The sequence below is a fragment of the Coenobita brevimanus genome, chromosome 93 (assembly GCF_032717465.1).
Source record: "Coenobita brevimanus isolate Jiangsu-jjx chromosome 93, ASM3271746v2, whole genome shotgun sequence".
Classification (NCBI taxonomy): domain Eukaryota; kingdom Metazoa; phylum Arthropoda; class Malacostraca; order Decapoda; family Coenobitidae; genus Coenobita; species Coenobita brevimanus.
Window position 1 is genome coordinate 26,287,440 of NC_137046.1, and position 21,447 is coordinate 26,308,886.

The 21,447-nt window shown below is 43.9% G+C and overlaps 1 protein-coding gene across 2 annotated transcripts in view; it reads right to left on the reverse strand.

The window, feature by feature from the left end:
* Positions 1-21,447, reverse strand: part of pit (probable ATP-dependent RNA helicase pitchoune) — a 341,853-nt gene that overhangs the window by 268,403 nt on the left and 52,003 nt on the right. The gene's annotated exons all lie outside the window — the stretch shown is intronic.

Below are 21,447 nucleotides of genomic sequence, written 5' to 3' on the forward strand. Positions count from 1 at the left end.
AAGACTATGATCTGAGATATATCACACCTTAACAAATCGGAAATCAATGGTGTAATAATAAAGGAAGCACATGATTCCAAAGTTCGTGCAGAGGACTGATGGCTCGGCACCATAACTGTGTGGAACATTTTTTAAAATGTTGCTTACGTGTTTTACGCATTATTCCCTGCAAACTGCTGCTCAAGGTTTATCACATTATCAGTCCAACTGGTGTACTGTAGGAAGGCAATAAAAGTGTTTAGATGTCGTTCGCTTAGAATGGATGTAAAGAGAAGGCTGTATTAGGGTGTTGTGGTACCGACTGCATTATATGGGGCTGAAACATGGAATATGGGTGTAGCAGAGAGGAAAAGTTTGAATGTAATGGAGATGAGGTGTCTGAGGAGTATGTGTGGAGTGACGTGTATGGATCGAGTGCGAAATGATGAAGTGCGAAGGAGAACTGGAGTTGTTCGGAAGATGGCTGGTAGAGTTGAGCAGAGGGTGTTGCGATGGTTTGGGCATATGGAGAGAATGGATAATGAGCGATTGGTGAAATAGATAACTAGATCTGATGTGAGAGGTGTAACACTGAGAGGAAGACCACGAATAGGATGGATGGACAGTGTGAAGAGAGCGCTGGATGCGAGAGGGATGTCTGTTGAGCAAGGAAGAGTGGCTGTGCGTGACAGAAATAAACGGAGAGAAATTGTGAATGAATATGTGATGACGCAGCCCTGAGGGGATATTCTCCCGCATTTGGTCTGATCAGCTAGTCAGGTCAGGTGCGGGTAAGGGGATGGGTCTGTTATGATGTGGCAGGGGTAAACCAGCACCTGCTGTCGGGCCCTGCTGCAGATGTCACTGATTGCATTGCGCAGTTGACCCTTGTGCGGTGTGGTGCAGTGAGGATCTGTCCGTTCTCCACTTTGGGGCTAAGATGCGAATGAATGTGTTTGAATGGATGAGTAAATGGAGAGTGTGTTGTCCTGTCTCGGCTACCTCCCTTTCCTTGGGGGAAGCAGCCTAGGTATATAGATAGATAGATACATTTTTAAACTTCTACTGCGCCTGTTCTGTCCTCGGATACAAGGTGAACACACGTCCCTCCAGTCTATTTGATGAGTGGAGCAGACTTGCTAACTTCAAATTACCTCACCCTGTTATGGTATGAAAAGTATGTGACCGATCATGAGTGAAGCACAATAAATGTTGTAGGACCCACAGACGTCATTTTCATGAACATAAGTAACAGAATCATACATGAGGCAATGCGGTGATGTTATAACTTCAATAAAAAAAAAAAATGGTTACAAGAAAAGAACCTAAACAGAGAAGTCATGTGTAGTTTTGTTGGAAATACTCGTTTGTTGGGAACCTTATCGTTTTCACATTTATTCTTTGGATAGTTCTTATTCAAGGCAGAATGTTCCAGGGTATCAGCAAAATCGTCTACCGTTAAGAATACTACTACAGTATACTAAAACTTTTGATATTTCAAGTATATACTTAAAAATACATTATCGAGAAGATGCTTCGAATATAAAGGATTTTGTATGCTATTTTATTCGAGTGAAATCGCCTCAGGTGAAACCGAATAGACTGTAATCCATTTGTCACTTTTACTCAGCTTACTGCACCATAAATTTACTTTTTATTTGAAAGACATTGTGAGTGCTAAATGAAATTATTGTAATTTCAGTAACATTCTCAAGCTTACGTCACCTTTCATTTAGTGCTTAGGGCTTTACTGCACGTAACTAGTAATTTACTCTGACACCAGACACATCACAGGAAGAAAACTCGCAGCGAAAGAGTTAACCATATATATGCAAGGATGCCCTGTAAATGAACCAGAATCGTGTAGCGTTAGCTAGGATAAAACGCTAACATATTCATCAGGTCTTCTGAATGAATTATTACAGTGTGTATAACTGGTATCACCTGAAAACATGTTACCTACGAGTGTGGACATTTGCACTAATTTCAAAATGCACTCGCCCCAAAAAGAGTTCATTACAGTCTCCTTGATTTAAACTGTGGGATAACAGATCATTACTTAAAGTGAAAATTCTGTGACTGAACTGGATGTTAGGAATCATCTTAACATGTTGGTAATGTGAACAGTTGGGCTAGTTGTGGGAAGAGAATGCAGGAGGAAAGTGTTTGTGTGAGGCTAGCTTGGAAGGGATGCTCGTATGAGGTTAGTTCGGTGGACAGGTTGAAGGGCAAAACAATTGAGACAGAAGTGCCGTAGAAAAGGCTATACATCACCCTGCCAACTCACCAACTCAACTCGAGAGGCAAAACGTGTGACGGACATCACCTAAGTGTGCATCCACAAGTGTGTTCAAACAAGTGTTGACAACATGTAAGCAACACAGTAATGAACACATTACAAACATGCTGGAAGCAGCAGCATCTAGATCATGTTAACAACATCATGATGAAGTCTCAGCTGCTTCGTATGGATACACTTATCCCATCACCTCTGCCAGTGTTCGAAACTGCATTGAAACATGTCTGCACACATCTGTCCATATACTGCTGCAAAAATGTTACCGAACATGTTGCCAGCTGTGTTGCCAACATATTTTTGAGCACGTGTGGACACACACTAAGAGGAATATTTTGAGTATCAGAGATATCTGTCTCATCAGGGGGCAGTCTCTTGTTATTATGGATGGAGCAAAACATCTGTTTAGTAACTGCATAGTATTTTTTTTTTTTTTCATTAGCAGTTGAATGAAGAAAATAATAACTAATGCATGTGTTCATGGTTCCTCCCACCCCCAACACAGTAAGGGATGGTGCTCAATGAAGCTCTGTCCACGTTCATGGGAGGAACGTTTTACTGACTCATATTCAAAGATTATCAGCACCAACTTCATATTTCAATAGTAATCCCTCCAATATCCAGACGCCCATTTTCCGGACATCCCCAATAACTAGACATTTTCGTCCCAGGATCCGATATTCCCAAAATGGGCCAAAAACCGCAAAAAAATTTTTAAAAAATCCGACTTTTTCCCGCCCATAACTTGAAGTTGGCGCGTGCGGCGCAGGAGACCTATTTTTTGGTGCGGTTCCGCTGACGTCCGCTAGAGCGCCCATGCATCCTCCCCACTTAACGCCCATCTCTTGTTGTGTGTGCACGCTCGTCGTCATGGCCGCCCACGTGCTCGCTTTTGTGGTGGCGCCTTACCTGCTGCAGGCTCTCCTGCTGCTCTCGTGCCTCTCCTTCATGTGTGTGATGATGGCCCCGCCGCCTGAGAAGAGAAAGAGAGTGGTTTTGACTCTGGAGCAAAAGATGGAGATATTGGACAAGGTGGATGCGGGATGGTCTACCTCACGTATCCTCCGTGAATTCAACCTGGCCCGGTCTACTTTGTTTGATATCAAGAGATCCCGCGACAAACTCATGCAGTACACGGCTGACTTCTCATCGAAAAGCAAATGCAACATGGAGAGGAAAGTGATGTATACTTCCAAGTATGCAGAAGTCGACCGCTCTACGTTGATTTGGTATCAACAGCAACGTGGTGCTAGTGTGATGGTGCGTGGCAAGGAGCTGAAGGCTGCTGCTGAGAAGTTCGCAAGGCTTCACGACGCCCTAGACTTCAGGCATCTGAAGGTTGACTCTTCGCATTCAAGTTACGACATGACCTTACCAACTGTAAGTCTCATGGCAAAGCTTTGGACGCAAATGAGGATGGAGCTAATGAGTTTTGGCACAAGGTGAAGGGCTTGATCGACAGGGAGGGCCTAACTCTCGGTCAAGTCTACAACTCTGACGAAACTGGCTTATTCTGTTACTCTTTGCCTATGAACACTCTAGCTGAGGAGACGGAGAAGTGTGTACCTGGCCGCAAGCTCTGCAAGCAACGGATATCTGCTTTGTGTTGTGCCAATGCTAACGGCATGCACAGGCTCAAGCCCGTTATTGTTGGCTGTGCAAAGCAGCCTCCGTGTCTTCGTGGGGTGATGGATGTCCTTCCTGTCGTTTGGTACCATCCTTTGAAGGCATGGTTCACAGCCCAGATCTTCAAAGACTGGTTCCACCGCCATTTTGTCAAGGAGGTCATCCATTACCAGACAGAGAAACTGGGAATCCCAAACGGCCAGGTAAAGGCCCTCCTCCTCGGCAATGCACCTGCCCACCTGTGCGACAAGGAGTTGGTGGCTGAGAATGGGTGCATTAGGTGCATGTTTCTGCCACCTAATACTACTGCTCTCATCCAACCAATGGACCAAGGAGTGATTGTGGCAACGAAGAGGCTGTACAGGCAGAAGTTCCTCGACGAGGTGATGGTTGTCTTCGAGGACGAGGACGAGCGCAGGGAGGGACGGGACACGCAAGGCCAGCGGACTTTGGAAAGCCTTCGCCGCTACAACATCAAGTCTGCCATCTACAACTGGGCCAGTGCATGGAAGGAAATCGCTGTCAAGACTCTAGAAAATGGTTGGTCTCGTCTGGTTCTCAGAACGGATGTGGAGCACGATTTCCTAGGTTTTGACGTGGATGACTTCCATACACGTCTACGTGCGCATGGCAACGATGTTGATGTGGACAAAGTGCGTGAGTGGTTGGATGATGACGAGGGCGATCCTGGGTATCAGACCATGTCTGATATCGAGATCGAATCTTCAGTTGCAGGTGTCAGTACCCAGCTTGGAGATTCCGACGAGGACGGTGACGATGATGCGGACTCCTCTCACCGTGACACTACTCCAGCCATCCCCAAGCTGAGCGCATTCCGGGAACACCTAGAGTTTGTTCTGGACTACCTGGAGCACCCAAACTGCGACAGGGAGATGGGGCCCTCGGGAATTGTGGAGAAAGTGTGCGCTTTCAGGCAGGGAATCATTAATCTTCAAAATTGTCATTCCTTGCGTCAATCAACGATTGATAGATTTTTCAGGCCCGTGACCCCCGCTGTCCCCAGCCCTGTCTCCACTCCATTGCCTCCCCAAGACAGGCCCTCATGCTCCGAGCCACAGCCCATCACATCAGGCACGGTGGAGTCACCACTCGACGTGAGTTTGCGCCTCTCTTCAGAGTCGTCTGCAGTGGGTACGCCATCACCACTACCCAGCGACGCACCCCTAGGTCACATGCATATGCTACTCTCAGACTCTGACAGTGATTAGACGCCAAGAACTTCTCCACTAGACCACACGGGAATATACAGTGCTGTGCAGTGAAAAAAACAGTGCATAGTGTTAAGGATTTAGAGTTGTGAGTGAAAAAACAAAAATTTAATGGACTGTAAATGTAACGTAAATTAACTTGAGTGCATTTTCACTACAAAATGGTTTCAAGAGTGGAAAGACTTAAAGTGCACAGTGCAACACTTGTTTCATTAAGGTACAATGGAGCGCAAGTAAGACAAGAGTACGGAGTGTTAAGAGAATGGAATTCTGAGTGCAAATGACGAAGTTCTGTGCAAGACTTCATGAACAGTGTACTGCAAGTGCTTCAGGAAATCCTTCTTACTGTCAGAGTCTGAGAGGAGGCGGGTTATTCATCGAGATGGCCAGGGACTTGCTGTAAGTACCCAGAATGTTTCATATTGTACTGTATTTTCCACACTGTACTTACCCCCCCTGGGGGTAGGGGGGTTTCAAGAATACTCCCCCAGTATCCCTGCTTGTCGTACGAGGCGACTAAAAGGGTTGGTGGTGGGTTAGTGCCCCACCCCGTAAAAAGAACTAACTAAAAAAGCAAATAAAGCGCCTCGGACCCAGACGGACCATACGTTGACGACTAAGGAACGGACAAAGGACATTCTGAGGGTAGGAACATGGAATGTGAGAGGAGTGAATGATGAAGTGAAAGAGAGAGAGATTGTCCAGGTGCTTGAGGATGCAAAAGTGGATATATGTGGATTGACTGAAACTAAATGGAAAGGTGAAAGGATGAGAGAATGGGAATACGGTGTAGGTATATGTGCGGGAGTCAGTGAGAATGAGAGGGCAAGAGAGGGAGTAAGTCTGATGATAAGCAAGAAGTGGAAGGAGAATATAAGAGAGTATGGAACAGTGGGTGCAAGGATTGTATGGGTGAGGATGAAAGTAGGTATACAAGCATGGGTGATTGTATGTGTGTATGCTCCAACAGAGGATCGAGTGGCAAGAGTGAAAGATGAGTTTTGGGCGAGAGTAGAAGCATGTATGGACAAGTTTGAGAGGAGCGAGAGAGTGCTGTTGATTGGAGACATGAATGGCAAAGTTGGGAATGTACGAGTGGATGGAGTGGTTGGTCAGTGGGGTGTGCCAGCTGAAGTAGATGGGAATGGTAGTGCTTTGGTGGACATCTGTGCTGGTAAGGGGTTGGCAATAGCCAACACCTACTTTCGTCATAAGATGATCCACCGGTATACATGGAGAGTAATGAGGAGGATGGATGGTGAACTTGTTGAACGAAAGGCAATGATAGACTACGTGTGTGTGGATGAGCGAATGAGAAGACAAGTGTTGGATGCAAGGGTGTGGAGAGGGTGGGGGAATGGAGTCTCGGACCATCACTTAGTGATGGCCAAGGTAGAGCTGCAAAGAAAGTGGTTGAGGAGACGAAGGGGAAGACAGGAGGAAGCAGCTCCTGTGAGAAGAGTGGAGAAATTGCAAGACAGTGAGAAAATGACAGAGTATAAGAGTATAGTGGAAGAAAGATTGGGAAGGTATGAGCTAGAGCAGATGGAAGGGGTGGAAGACGTATGCAAGATATTCATGGAAGAGATAAGCGCAGCGTGTGAGGTGGTTTGTGGAGTGAGGAGGAGATGCAAGGGTGTGCAAGGGACAGCATGGTGGAATGATGAGGTGAAACGAGCTGTGGAACAAAAGAAGAAGGCATATGGTGAATGGTTGGCGAGTAGAGGTAGGGGAGAAGATGAGAGAGAGAAGAGAGAGGTATATGTGAGCAGGAGAAGGGAGGTTAAGAGACTGGTGAAGGAGAGTAAGAAGAAAGTGGATGAAGAGTTTGGGAGGAATCTGAGTGTGAAATGGAGGGAGAGTATGAAATTGTTTTGGAAGGAGGTAAAGAAAGAAAGGCAGTGTGAAAGGGGAAATAGTAGGGGAGTGAAAGATAGGAATAATAGATTGTTGGTGGAGAAGAGAGAGAAATTGAGGAGATGGAAGGAGCACTTTGAGGATTTGTTGAATGTAGAGAGTGAGAGCAGTGTGAGTATAAGTGGTTGGGGAATGGCTGGGAGAAGAAGAGATGAGAGGAGGGAGGAAGAGATCAGTAGGTCGGAAGTAGTGGAAGCGATGAAGAAGATTAAGCTGGGAAAGGCCCCAGGAATTGATGGAGTGTGTGGTGAAATGCTTAGGTATGGGGGTGAGATTGTTGTGGAGTGGATATGGAAGTTGTGTAGATTGGCTTGGGAAGAGGGAAGGGTTCCAGAGGACTGGAAATCAGGTATAATTGTTCCTCTGTACAAAGGAAAAGGGGAGAGAGAAGTATGTGGTAACCAAAGGGGTATTTGCCTTCTTAGTGTGACTGGTAAAATATATGGTAGAATACTCATTGATAGGGTTAGGCATATGACAGAGGAGCTAGTTGGAGAAGAACAAGGGGGATTTAGGAAGGGAAAAGGGTGTGTAGATCAGATATTTGTTCTAAAATGTTTAGTGGAGAAGTATCTAGAGAAGGGAAGGAAAGTGTATGCTGCCTTCATGGACTTGGAGAAAGCTTATGACAGTATAGATAGGCAAGGTATGTGGAAGGTATTAAGAATATATGGAGTGGAGGGGAAATTGTTGAGTGCTGTGAAGAGTATGTACGAGGGAGCTAGGGCTACGGTGCGAGTGGATGGTGAGTTGAGTGAGTTCTTTGATCTCAATGTGGGACTGAAACAGGGGTGTGTGATGTCTCCATGGCTGTTTAATATATATATGGATGGGGTTGTAAAGGAGGTGCAAGGTAGGGCAGTGGATGTGGGGGTGGCCCTAATGAATGAGGGTGAGATTTGGAAGCTTCCGGTGTTGCTGTTTGCTGATGATACAGCATTGTTGAGTGAAGATGAATGGGAGTTGCAAGGTTTGGTGAATGAATTTGGGACAGTGTGTAGGAGGAGGAAGCTGAAAGTTAATGTAAACAAAAGTAAAGTTATGGTGTTTGAGAGGAATGAAGTCACAGAGTGTGCAGTGAGGTTGGATGGTGAGGATATGGAGAATGTGAGTGCATTCAAGTACTTGGATAGTGTGATGAGTAAGGATGGAACTTTGGGGGATGAAGTACGTGAAAGGGTACAGCAGGGAAGAAAGGTTGTTGGTACACTGAAGGCAGTGATGAGAAATAGGGAGGTGAGTATGGAAGTTAAGAAGTCACTGCATGATGGTATTGTGATCCTTACCCTGACGTATGGAAGCGAGGCGTGGACCTTGCAAGAGGGGAACAAGTCAAGAGTGAGAGCAGTGGAAATGAGTTACTTGAGAGGAGCATGTGAGTGACGTGGAGGGACAGGTTGACGAATGAAGAAGTGAAGGAACGTTGTGGGGTAGATGTGGATGTGGTTGAAAAGATTAGGAGAAATACACTGAGGTGGTTTGGACATGTGGAGAGAATGGAGAATGAAAGACTGACTAAGAGGGTGTATGTAGGTGAGGTGGAGGGATGGAGTTGAGAGGTATATGAGGGAGGGGGGGGTGAGTTGGGGGGAGGGGAGCCAAATGGTGGGTGACAGAGTGACTTGGAGGCGTTTTGTCTGCGGCCACCCTTTGCGGGATTAGGGCATCGGGCTATAGATAGATAGATAGACTTACCTCTAACACCTCATTTCACTCTTTTATATTCCTTATTGGTGTGAATAGTGTCTCAGGTGCAATGCATGTGCAGTAGGGAGGTGCTTTTCTGAGTTAGGTTAGGTTAGGGTCCATAACTACCAGTCCAGGAGCCTGGGACTTGTTGTAAGTACCCAGAATGTTTAATATTGTATAAACCTACCTCAAAAACCTCATTTTATGGTTCTTTTGCATTTATTTCAGTCTTTTATGTCCCTTACTGGTGTGATTTGGGTCTTAAATAGGTGCTATGCATGTCCAGAGGGAGTTGTAAAGGTGTTTTTCTGAGTTAGGGTCCATAAGTACAAGTCCAGAAGGCTGGGGCCCAATATCCGGACAGGATCAGTATCCGGACATGCCGTTGGCTCTATTACATCGGATATTGGAGGGACTACTGTATTTGTTAATAAAGCATTCAAACGAACACACAAATAAATTATGTATTTCACTTGATAATACACTCCACCCTCAATTTGGTGGACCCCTATTTCCCGGATTTCGGATTTCCTGGACACGGGCTGAGATTGGACAATATTATCAAATGTCAGATAAATGACAGTACAAGTCCAGGATTCTCAACAAAAGTCCAGCCATTATTCTCTCATATAAAACTATAAGCAGTCTGCTGCACAACACAGTATAATTTTAGCAAGGCTTTGACTCGATAAAGGCAATTTGTAACACACACAAGAAATTATTTTCATACATGAAATGCATCTTGGCCACTAACCTGCTGCACACCACCAGCCCCTAACTCATGGCAATATCCCATTTGCCTCTTACCTTTCTGAAATGCCACTATAAATACTTTACTGCATAACACAGTAAGGTTTAAGGGAGGCTTGGACACAATAATATTTATAGGTAATAAAAAAAAAAACATTTTCTTATGGACAAAGTCAATGGGATCCACTCCTACTCAATTTGCTCACCCAACTCGGTGTGACTACATACTGAATCGGCACTTTTCACTGGAAAATATTTTAATTTTTTAGGTCACAGTGGATCATACACACCTAATTATCTGAAAAATTTACTTTAAAATTTTTACTGAATATAACTTAATTATGAAATTAGGTTTCAGAGCTAAAATGCACGAATTTTAGCAGATATTTCCCCTTCAGATCGTCAGTGCTAACATCTCGGTCAGCTGATGAGTGGTTGGCCAGTGTTAGCAAATATTTCCCCTTCAGATCGTCAGCACACCTTGACAGACTCCTGTTGTGCATTAATATTTATTTTGAGTACAAAAAAAAATGTATCTGCATTGTAAATTGATATTTACCCAAAAGTCCGTCAAGGTGAGTTGTTAGGCTAGAGGCAAAACAATTCTGCTAACATTAAGAATTTTCACTCTGAATCCTGATTTTCTATTAATAATTAAATTAAGCACAAACTTTTGACTGAATTTCAAATAATTAGGTGTGCAAACCTATATGGTGATAAAGATTAAAATATCTTCCAATGAAAATTGCCAGTTCGGTCCAAGACTGCGTGTTTGTATCTTGGTCAGCTGATTAGTGGTTGGCTGACCTTGTGGTGCTCCATTCCTTGCTCATTTTCCTCTTTTTCCTCAGCTTTCTGATCTTCCTCTATCATACCCTCCACATTCTTGTCAACAACTGTCTAAACAACCGTTCTTAGGGTTGTAGCTAACAAAATACAGCTATTGTGTCAGTTATTATTGTCATTGTGTCAGTGTTATTATTTTATGTACTGTGTATGTTAGTTATGTTGGTACAGGTAGCCTACATTCCGGAATGCTCTAGATTATCGGAATAATTGCCGGACAATATTGGAGAATTCAGACAAAGTATGGTAACAGTCTGGGGAATAGTATGTGGGGCCAGACTTTGGCCATTCCCGGACTGGTCTACCCCCCTTTTAGTCCGGCAAATCGAGGGTCGAGTGTAATTATGATTTGTTCAAGAATCTGAGGCTTCGGTCTCGTACTGAGCCTACGCTCAAGACAGATGCTTCTGACTTCACAAATACTTTAAGCTGCACAGTGCCCTAAATATGAGTGACATTAATTAATACAGCTAAAATGCCAACTGTGTATAATAAATAAAATATTACATGTCCTATGACACAGGGTGAATATCTGTTATATCTACAACATAGTGTATTCATACTCAAAACCCTCTCCAATATTTAACTACATGGGAATGGCAGAAGGCAATGCGCCAACCAATCACACACTATGATACAAACGTTACCCCTCCATTCATGCATTTCCACTACCACCTACGTGTTTAGTATAGGAGTTGTTGCCAGAGGCCCCCAATTGTGTCCAGTCCAGTTTCTTTCTTCCCCGACTGTATATTTCTTCAAACTTGGAGGAGAGTTAGCTGGCTGAGAAAAAGGAAAAATAATAGCTGCATGATAGCATCACTATAAATAAATATATAATCATCATCACCATCATCCGGTCCTCCTTTCCCACCCTAGTGTAGGGTGAGGAGTAGCAACATCCAGACAACCCAAATTTGCCTAATCCAACAGGCCATGCTTCCATTCACTCATCATTCAAGTCCCGGAATCTTGGCTCTATCTGATAAGCCAAAAAACGTTCACCACATTCTGTGGCTTCACATAAATTTATCCGACAGAGTCACTCTGGAAGCTGTCATGTTAAAAAGGAGTGTCAAATCCCTGATCATGCACTTCTCACAACATTTATCCAGCCAGCTCGATCTCTTGTCAGTTCCCTTGCCTCGCTGGATTCCATACCTCCCTTCCTCACATGCTCATTCACCATATCCCTCTGCCATCTCCTTGGCCTACCTCACCTCCTCCCTCCTTCAAATTCGCTCAGATATACCTTTTTTGCCACTCTATTGTTATCCATTCTCTCCACATGACCATATCATCTCAGCACACTCTCTTTGGTTCTGGTGTCCACAGACTTCCTCACTCTGCATCTTTCACGAATCACATTATTTCATATCCTATCCACTCTCTGTACTCCACATACATGACTCAGCAGTCCCATCCCCACTGCTCTCACTCTTGAGTTTACATTTTCATACCACACCACAGTCTCAAATCCACATGTTAAAGTTGGTACTAACAATCTTTCATGTCTCACGCAGCTGCAACACTCAAGCCTTTGTTTGTTATCAAGGCCTTCATAGCACCAGCTACTTTCCTTACTTGTGTCACTCTACGTTCCATTTCTTTTGCACATTTTCCTCTCTTTTCTATCACTGTACCCAGGTATGTAGGTACCTTGTCAGGTACAGTAAAGGCATACCCCAATTTAACGATATCACTGGTTAAGTAAAAACCCATCACTAAGCAGGGTATCGTATCTCGGGGTAAATTTAACTTGTAAAGTATAGGGATGCATTTCTGAGCCTTGGGTTTCCCCCCCAACCAAGTCCTTAACCCACCCAAATGAGTAAAAAAAATAATAATAATAATGCCCATCTAAATGGCCTAACAGCTGTATACGATGCTAACCTAAGCTTAAAACCAGTACCCGTCTCACTTGTACCCAATCAAGGTCAATGGAGAATGCGATCTCCGACTCATATTCAAACTTGGTGGAGAAGCAGCAGGATCGAATGACATCCCACTATCAGACGGTCCCTGGACAATTAAATAAACATCTGTTTGCACAATAATAATGTATGAATGACGCAGAATCGTTCATGGTGTGAACTATTGTGATGGAGAATCACTGATGTTTTGAGAGAGAACTCTCAACAGGGAATGCAAACGATGATGCAATCGGGATATCCTTGTCAACAGCCCATCTTTATGTCGTTTTTGTTACTGTTCTGGTTGCTAAGCTCCTTCATTTTCTTCTCTCTAATTTTCCAACATTTATGTAGAAATTCCTTTGTACTGTATTTTCAAAGCGTTTCCCTTGAACAGCCCGAATGTAAACACATGATTTATCGACTGATGTTGCGACTGAATAGCCTTTTCAAAGGCACCTCTTTGTGTCAAGTTAGCTACTGTTCTGGTTGCTGAGCACCTTTATTTTATTTTCTCTTATTTTCCAACATTTACTTAAAAATTCCTTTGTGTTTTCAAAGAATTTTTCCTTGAATAACCCGAATGTAAACACAATTTATCGGTCACAGTTTTCATCAATGCATGAAATATTTATTCTCTAAGGTTTTCATAATTATTAATAATTATTTAAAATTATTATTATGTATTCCATGATAGGTTAGATGACAGTTCAATGGTCAAACACAAAATATTCTTTGTTGAGTCACCTCGTTGTCCACACTGTTTTGTACCTCGTCTGATGGGAGAGAATCTGTACCCCAAATAACAGTGTTCACTCCACCTAAAAAAAAATAAATAAATAAATAAATAAAATAAAATAAAAGAAGTTTTATGCCATGTATCCACAAAAGGCTAGGGCACTGTCCCAAGGTAGAGGACTTTGGATTGGAACATGTAGCATTTTATAACCGGATGCCTTTCTTGATGTCTACCAATGACCCTCAGGCGGATTTGATCCTCCGACCCTCTGGTCAGAGCAGAGCGCTCTAACCCACTGAGCCACGGCTGCTACACCTATAACACTTTAATCTATGTCTAAGATCAGTTTATAAATCAACCTAAACACAAAATTTAAGTCTAAAATATCATCAAAATCAGTAAAAAAAAATAAAATAAAAACCCATTGCAAAACCAGGAGTAAGCCTACAATAGGCGAGCAGGGTGGTATTTTTACCTCCATCATTATTCCAGGGTATCACATTTAGGCTTATCATATATCGGGGTGTGCCTGTACTGGACTTTGACTTAAGTATTACGAGGTCTGTTCAGAATATATTCGACCTTAGGCTCTAAAAAATATAAACAGCTACCCTGTTGAGCTAGGACACTAATCCCCCACAAAGTAGGCCCCTTCTGACTTGGCACATACAGCCCAGCGTTCTTTCCACTGCCTGAAACATTTTTCAAAGTCAGTTTTCAATATCTCCTGTAGGTGCTTTGCATTCGTCATGATCTCTTCTCTTGTATCAAATCAGGAACCCTTCAGTGGAGGTTTGAGCTTGTGGAATGACCAACAGTGGCATGGCGCCATGTCTGGTGAACAGGGAGCCTGCCAGACCTGCGGGATGTTGTACTTGGCCAAAAATTCCTGAATCAGTTGTGACAAATGGGCAGGGGAATTGTCATGATGCAGCTTCCAACTTGCCAATTTCCAAAGGTCTGGTCTCTTCTGCTGAACTGCATCACAAAGATGACAGATAACGTCAAGATAGTAATGTTTGTTGACAGTCTGATCTGGTGCATATTTGTAATGCACAACACCATGGTAGCTGAAAAAACCTGTCAACATGCGAGTGCATTTCACCTTGCCGTGGCACTGTCGTGCTTATTTTGGCTGAGGAAACCCTGCATGCTTCCATTGGGATGACTGTGCTTTGGTTTCTGGGTCGCACCCGTACATCCAAGTCTCATCTCCAATGATAACAGTCTTCAGAAAGTCTGGATTGCAATTTGCACACTCCAAAACATCTTCAGCAACATTCATCTGAGAGAAGAGGTTGTGGCGAAAGAGACGAAACACCTGCAAGAGATACCGAAAACTGACTTTGAAAAATGTTTCAGACAGTGGAAAGAACACTGGGCTTTGTGTGTCAAGTCAGAAGAGGTCTACTTTGAGGGGGATTAGTGTCCTAGGTCAACAGGTTTGCTATTTTTTTTTCCGAGCCTATGGTTGGATATTTTTGGAACAGACCTTGTATACAAATCCTCTTTACTTATACTTGAATTTTTCAGCAGTACAGTAGGCTTGCACAGTGCGCGAGAGATTGGGCAGTCCACGACCTCGTGCACTGGGAATTCGCGTACTAGGAATACATAATCTTATGGGAATAATTACATATGGGAGGTACCCCCTCATACCTGGGCATTTTTTGGCCCTTAGAGACATAATAAAGGTCATATGTTTCAGACATTGTACTAAAGCTATAGCTACAATAACAAAAATATGGGTAGTCACCTTAACAACAGTAGACAAAAGGCCTGATGACCTTAAATAACAGGGGTTCCGAGGCCCGGCAACACTTACAGCGCCGCACTCCCCACCGCACCAACACTTCCCTCCACAGACTCCTCTTGATCACCTTCCCCAGGGTATCAAAGTCACTCACTTCGGCCATAAACCCTTCAAAGTCCAATGCTGACACTTCTGACATTGCATCCTCTTCATCCTCAACAGGAACAGGAGCAGACGATGTCGCTGGTTCTGCAATTTCACCAACTTGAACCCGCTGTGTGTAGCTTGTTATAAGCGCCTGTCTTCTCCTGTTTATTTCTTCCCTGTGCCTGTCTGTGTAGAAACAGAAGAGTTTGTCGATACCAACCAGAAGTTCCTCCGTTCTTAGGTTGCTCACTTCCTGTTCCTTCACCTCTTCCTTGAGCTTATCCACAGCAGCAAGGATCTTGCTAATGTTTGACATACACAGCTCAGTCTTGCCTTCCATCACGCTAGGCTGCTCAACTTGACTCTGGCATCGGGCTCTGAGTCAGCCTCGTCTATCCATTGCAACACTTCCTCGGGAGGCTGTTCCTCAGTAGCAGTGTGCACTTCTTGTATGTCCGCCAATGTAACGTCCTCGAAACCTGGTACAGCTTGTGCTGCTGTCAATGTTGCTGCCTCAGCCTCGGCCAGTGGTTGAATGGCCATCTCCTGGGTGATGCATAAGTGAGGCACGAGCATTCGCCACGCATGGTTCACCGTTGCAGGTGTAATCTAGTGCCAGGCTTGTAGGAGAAATTCAACTGCGTCCTTCACCGTAAAATTACACCAAAATGCCTCAACAGTCATGGCATCTGTGGCAGGTCGGGATACAGGTGCTGGTGGAGATGGAACGGGAGCAGATGCCCCATCAAGGTCTTCGTCGTGATCTTCTTGTAGGGCATGAAGCTCCTCTTGTGTGTCGGTCTTCCTGCGTAGGTAGTCGTACACTTGCTTATGGTAGAAATGCTTCACAGTGGCGATTAGTTCTTGATCCAGTGGCTGCACTAGTGACGTCGTGCGGGGCGGCAGAAACACAACACGACAATCCTTATGAAAATCTTCAAGGTATGGAGGGTGACTTGGTGCGTTATCGAGCACAAGGAGCATCTTAAATGGAATGCCCAGTTCCCGACACTTGGCCCTGGCATCAGGGACACACCGCCTCGTTAACCAGTCTGCCATAATGTTCCCGGTCATCCAACCATTTGCGGACTTGTACCAATACACGCCACTTGCATCCATGTTCGTGAGGTTTTTGTAGCACCTTGGATGTGAAGCTGTGTGTACAACAACTGGCCTCATCTTGTGGCTCCCAGACAGGTTTACAGCGAACATTACCGTCATCTTACACTTCTGGAGCTTGCGACTAGGGGCTTGTTTCTGTCTTTTAGCGATGTAAGTTGATTTGGGCATGGCCTTGTAATATAACGACGTTTCATCGATGTTGTAGATCTGGTCCTTGGTGTACTTTCCCTCTTCAATAATCACTCGAAATATCGCAGGATAGTCTCTCGCGGCCAGCTTATCGGCAGAGGCACGTTAACCAGACACTTTCACGTAACGGAGTTCCTTGTGCTTGAGAAAACAGTCCAGCCACCCAACCGATGCCCTGAAAGGTTTTTCCACTTTTTAACTGCAAGATGCTGCCTTGTAAAAGAGCTGAGCTTGGTTCCGAATAAATCTTCCATTCAGTGGAACACCTTCCTTTTCTTTCCTCATTATGAAGGTGGCAAGATAGCGCTCCATTAGTATCATAGCACGATTTCCCACCCGCGAACAGCCATCTAGGTCAGAGGCACTGTACGTCCTCACTACAGCCTTTATGGCTTCACGGTTCTTCCACACAGTTCTCACTGTAGGTTCAGCCAGTCCCAGGGTTCTCCCGATAGCAATGTTTCCTTGACCCCTCCTCCTTCATCTTAATGATCTTTAACTTGGTGGCATGTGTCAGAAGTTTCTTAACTCTTGGGGTTGGAGCCATGGTGCGGCGAAGTACAGGCAGCACAAAAAACACCACACGTTGTACACGACAGGTTAGCTGTAGAGAGCGGATCCGCACAGTGCACGAGCCAGGACTGTTATGGCGCGACCGCTCTCTTGTACCCCAAGCTGCGCAGTAGAATGCCCGGGAATTTCTGCGCATCAACATGACGACACGTGATACGCTGTGTGAGGGGTGGTCGCGCACTAGTAGAAAATGTCATTTTTGAGCCACTCCTTGCCTCTGCTTCGCGTTCTGTGCAGTAAACTCGCGCATTGAAGGGTTTTTGGTTATGATTTTTGGTCACACGCACAATGCGAATCGCGCACTGTGCGAGCCTACTATACTTGCTTTTGTATTCAAGTACTGCCAACTGTACCTGGATTGATGCCTGATAAGGCACCATAAAAAAAGCATTAGTGAATACAGTACCTTAACTGTTATGTGTGACATGGCACCATACTTGTGTGTAACTTGAAGTACAAAATTTTTAAGTTAGGTGAATCCAGCCCTAGGAAGTTAGTCATGTGCCCTAGTAGGTGTTTGTCCTGATATTTAAGATGAGAGTCATCAGCCTCACTCATCCCTGAGTGGCATTATGCGAACAATAAACCCCAACCACCCCTTGGGTATAAACCTGCGCAGGCTCAATCTGACTGAAGCGTCTTAGTTACCCACTAAACCACCAGGCATCATAATTTGGTTACAGTGGAATCTCAAATTTCGACAGTTTAGAATTCAATGAATCCAATTTTGATGCATTTTGGAGTGGTCTCCCTACCTTACTTTTCGAAGCAAAGTCGTGTATTTCAATGCTCTCTGGCCCTGGTCTCCCTACCTTACTTTTCGAAGCAAAGTCGTGTATTTCAATGCTCTCAGGGCCAGACTACAACCAAAACAGGCAAAGATAATATTTTTGATGTGAACCAAAATGCTAGAAGTGAAGGAAAATTATAAGAAAAAGTATGAGCCTAACCTAATATCGTATGTGACGTGTCAAGAAGAGAATGAAAATCTATTCTATCTATCTATCTATCTATTGCCAGACGCCACAATCCCGTAAGGGGTGGCCATTTGACTTTGAGTTATTTGTTTCATAGGGAGGGGCACTAATCCTCCACCAACCCACTTGTTGACACGTAGGGAGCAGGTATGGTTTGGTTATATGGTTACCACCCAGCGTAGTAAATGGTTTCTTGGCTTACAGGAAACCATTTGGCTTGTCACTCAATGTAAAGCCACCTGTAAAGGAAAGAAAAGCAATAAGAAGTGACAGGACAGATGGGAGAAATATGAAGAGAGGAGGGCAGACACAGAAAAAGAATGATAAATCAACATCATTTATTCATGCAGTATATGAAGCATACGATGATATGGTTCCGAGACAATTCACCGTCAAGTCAATTTGCCGTCAGATAATTCCCCGTCAAAACATGGATGATCTCCCGTCAGGACAATTCGCACCCTTGACGATTCCCCGTCATTCTATAAATATACTTATTATTAACCCCTAGGGTACGCAATTCCCCTGTCTCGACTGACCCCAGGACGCAAAAACAGGCAAATTTTTCGACTTCCTCAAAGGTTAAAAGTTTTATGCCCGATTTATAGAGCCTAAATTTACACACCTGAAAATGCAAACCCCACCCTCCTAGACCCAATAGTTACCGAGCTATGGCCCGTCAAAGTCTATAATAGTTACCCATCGCGGCCCCAGCGAGAAAGAAAATACGCCGCTCGCACCTGTTTTCTTCGCAACAATACGTACAAAAATCACCAAAATCAATTTTTTTTGGTGGGTATAGATGTTATAAACCATTGTAATGTCTATCTACTACTACTATCTACTGCCAGACACCATAATCCCGTAAGGGGTGGCCATTTGACTTTGAGTTAGTTGTTTTACAAGGAGGTGCTTAGAAAAAAATAAACTAGTGACAAACCCCTCAAATAAATGATAAATAAAAATTATCCTTCCCTCCTCTCCTCTCCTCATATCTCCAATCCCCTCCCTCCCCTTCCCCTCACCTAACTTCCTCTCCCCCCTTCCCTCCCCATCGAGCTGTCAAATCTAGCAAGGGAAATTGGTCATGAACCCCCAATAAAAATATGATAAATAGTAAAAATTATCCTCCCTTCTCTCCCCTCTTCAAACCTCCAATCCCCTCCCTCCCCTTCCCTTCCCTCCTCTCTCCTCTCCTTCCCTCCCTTCCCCTCGCCTAACTTCCCCTCCCCCCTCCCCTTCCCTCCGAGCTGTCAAATCTAGTTTTCATTTCGTTTCGTTTCGTTTTGAAGGCTCCAACATGCTTCCATGCATCGGCATAAAATAAAATGTCTTTTTCAAGTGGGTTTCGACTAAAGACAGCTAAAATAATTGTGGTGTGCATATCTGTATGAAGACACCAATAAATTACAGGTAATGATTCAAAAACACGTGCCATAAAGCGTAAAAAATACGCAAAATATTTGAAGCCAGGAGGGAGTGGATGGGGATGGAGGGATGGGAGGAGACCACCACAAGACACAAAGGAAGGGCCAAAGTGGAGTACAGGGACATGGAGGGAGGGTAGGGGGGAAATAACCTCCTCCCAGTTGACTGGAGGGGAGGATGTTGGGGGGGATCAACATGGGAGGGGGGGGGATGCATGAGGAGGGGGTGGGAGGGGTTGTTGTGGTGATAAGAATGGTGGGAGGTAGGGTAGTAACACGGTAGTGGAGTAGAAGGACGTGGCGAGAGGGAGGTGGGGGGTACACCCCCCACCACCTGGTTATGGGCCTGGGTCCCCCCTCCAGTGTGTCCAACACCTAGTTCTGATTGGTTAGAAGCCATCTACGTCACAGCTGGGGTGGAGCCAGCTGCCGCCAGTTTTTTGTGGATGTTGTACGATCAGTGTTGCTCATCCTCTTAAGAAATTGCGCAAAAAGCCCGATCGATGAGATTAGCATTTGAGGGATTAATTAATAAATACTCTAATAACTCGAAGATATAACAAGAGAAATTAAAGGAAGAGAATCAATACAGTAAAACCCCGATTTAATGGCATTCATTCTAACAGCAACCCCAAACTAACGGCACAAATCTCCCGAGGAATATTTATGAAAAAAAAATAAAATTCCCCAAAAATGGGTAAAAATGAGAAAAAAATTCAGATGTGGCGGGCGCCGCGTGCACCTCAGTCATCTGTTTGTAGTTTCCCGCCAACTGGGTATGTTTATGCTCACCCGGTCTTCCTCCCGCCTAGCCTGAGCCCAAAATGAAAAAAATTAGCAAGTAAGGTTAGATTTAAGAACTAGTGTTATAGACTTCATAACTTAGTGAAATTATTTACGTAGTGCCATCTATTCTACTCCAACCCAAATGATACAACGATCTTACAATAACACGAGCATTTAATTTCTCCCATAATTATATGCAGTAATTGCATGGTAATACCACTCAACTGCACGAGAGAAACTGTGAGAAATGGGTGTTTTGGTACTGGATTTCCAGATACAACTCGTGTGTTATGCTTTTGTCGGTCACCGATTGGCTTCCTCAACCCGACCCAACCCACGGGACCCCCATACCACCAGCCACAGCCTGCTGCCTACCTCAGTGTTGTGTGAACGGTTGCTGTGATGAGAAGTTTATTTGCTTATTTCCTTGCTCCTTGTTTCCTCTCAGAACTGAGCACGTGGTTCCAAACTAACTTTAGTTATGCTTAAGCACCCTGAAAGTGCTATGAACACAAGAAAAGCATTTATTCTAAACGAAAATGTATAATTGTTGGACGAAGTGGCGTGTAGCATTACAGTTTAAATGCAAATGATCAGACAGATAAAATGAGTCGGGATGTTTACGATGTGGACAGTTTTCTTTGTTGGAAAAAAAAGTTAATGATGGAGCAGTAAAAGTCATGTATTTGCCTTCAGTCAACGAACGTGAAAAAAAGAAGAAAAAAAAAGGCTTTGTGCTCGATGTTTTTGTTATAAACTGACGATCTTCGGTCAGGTAAATTCGGATCTTATGATACGTGAAGACATTACCTGTTGACATAAACAGTTAGGCAAGATGATTATGTGAGTTCAGTTCTTGCGAATTATACTGTCATACAATTTATACTGTTTGGCTGAATTGTTTATTTTTCACGATTTCTGCATTCGTGTGTATCTGAGAAGTGAAATATGCAATCACTCCATGCTGACAACTTCTTTATAATTTTTTTCTTCCTTTATTGCTGATGACTAACGGCTTTCAAAAAGTTTCACACTGCATTTTTTTTTTAGTACCGAAAGTGATTCGTGACGAAATATGTGTGATGCTGGCAGGCCATTATTCACATGCTGTTTAGGTCAAGTTTATGCTTGATTTCTAATGAGGACTGTCATGAGGCTTAGTGGCAATCCTTGGTGATTAAAATTTTTATGGAAAGTATTAGGGGGCAAAACTAATAGGTTTGGTTAGGTTAGAATGCAGTAGCTATGCACTGATGTGTCCAGTTGGTGAGGTGGTATGTAAACACACTGTCTTCAGTGTCTTAAGGCAGACATATTTCTAATAATCTATTTTAAATATATTTTTAACGAAAAATATGAGGCTCCTAGACCCTAACCCCGTATTTCACATGTAAATATATGTCACGTTTTAGCGCGAAATCGATTTTGCACGTGGTTCTGCATAACCTATCTTGTGTCGTATGAAGACTTTACTGTACTTACCTCGATT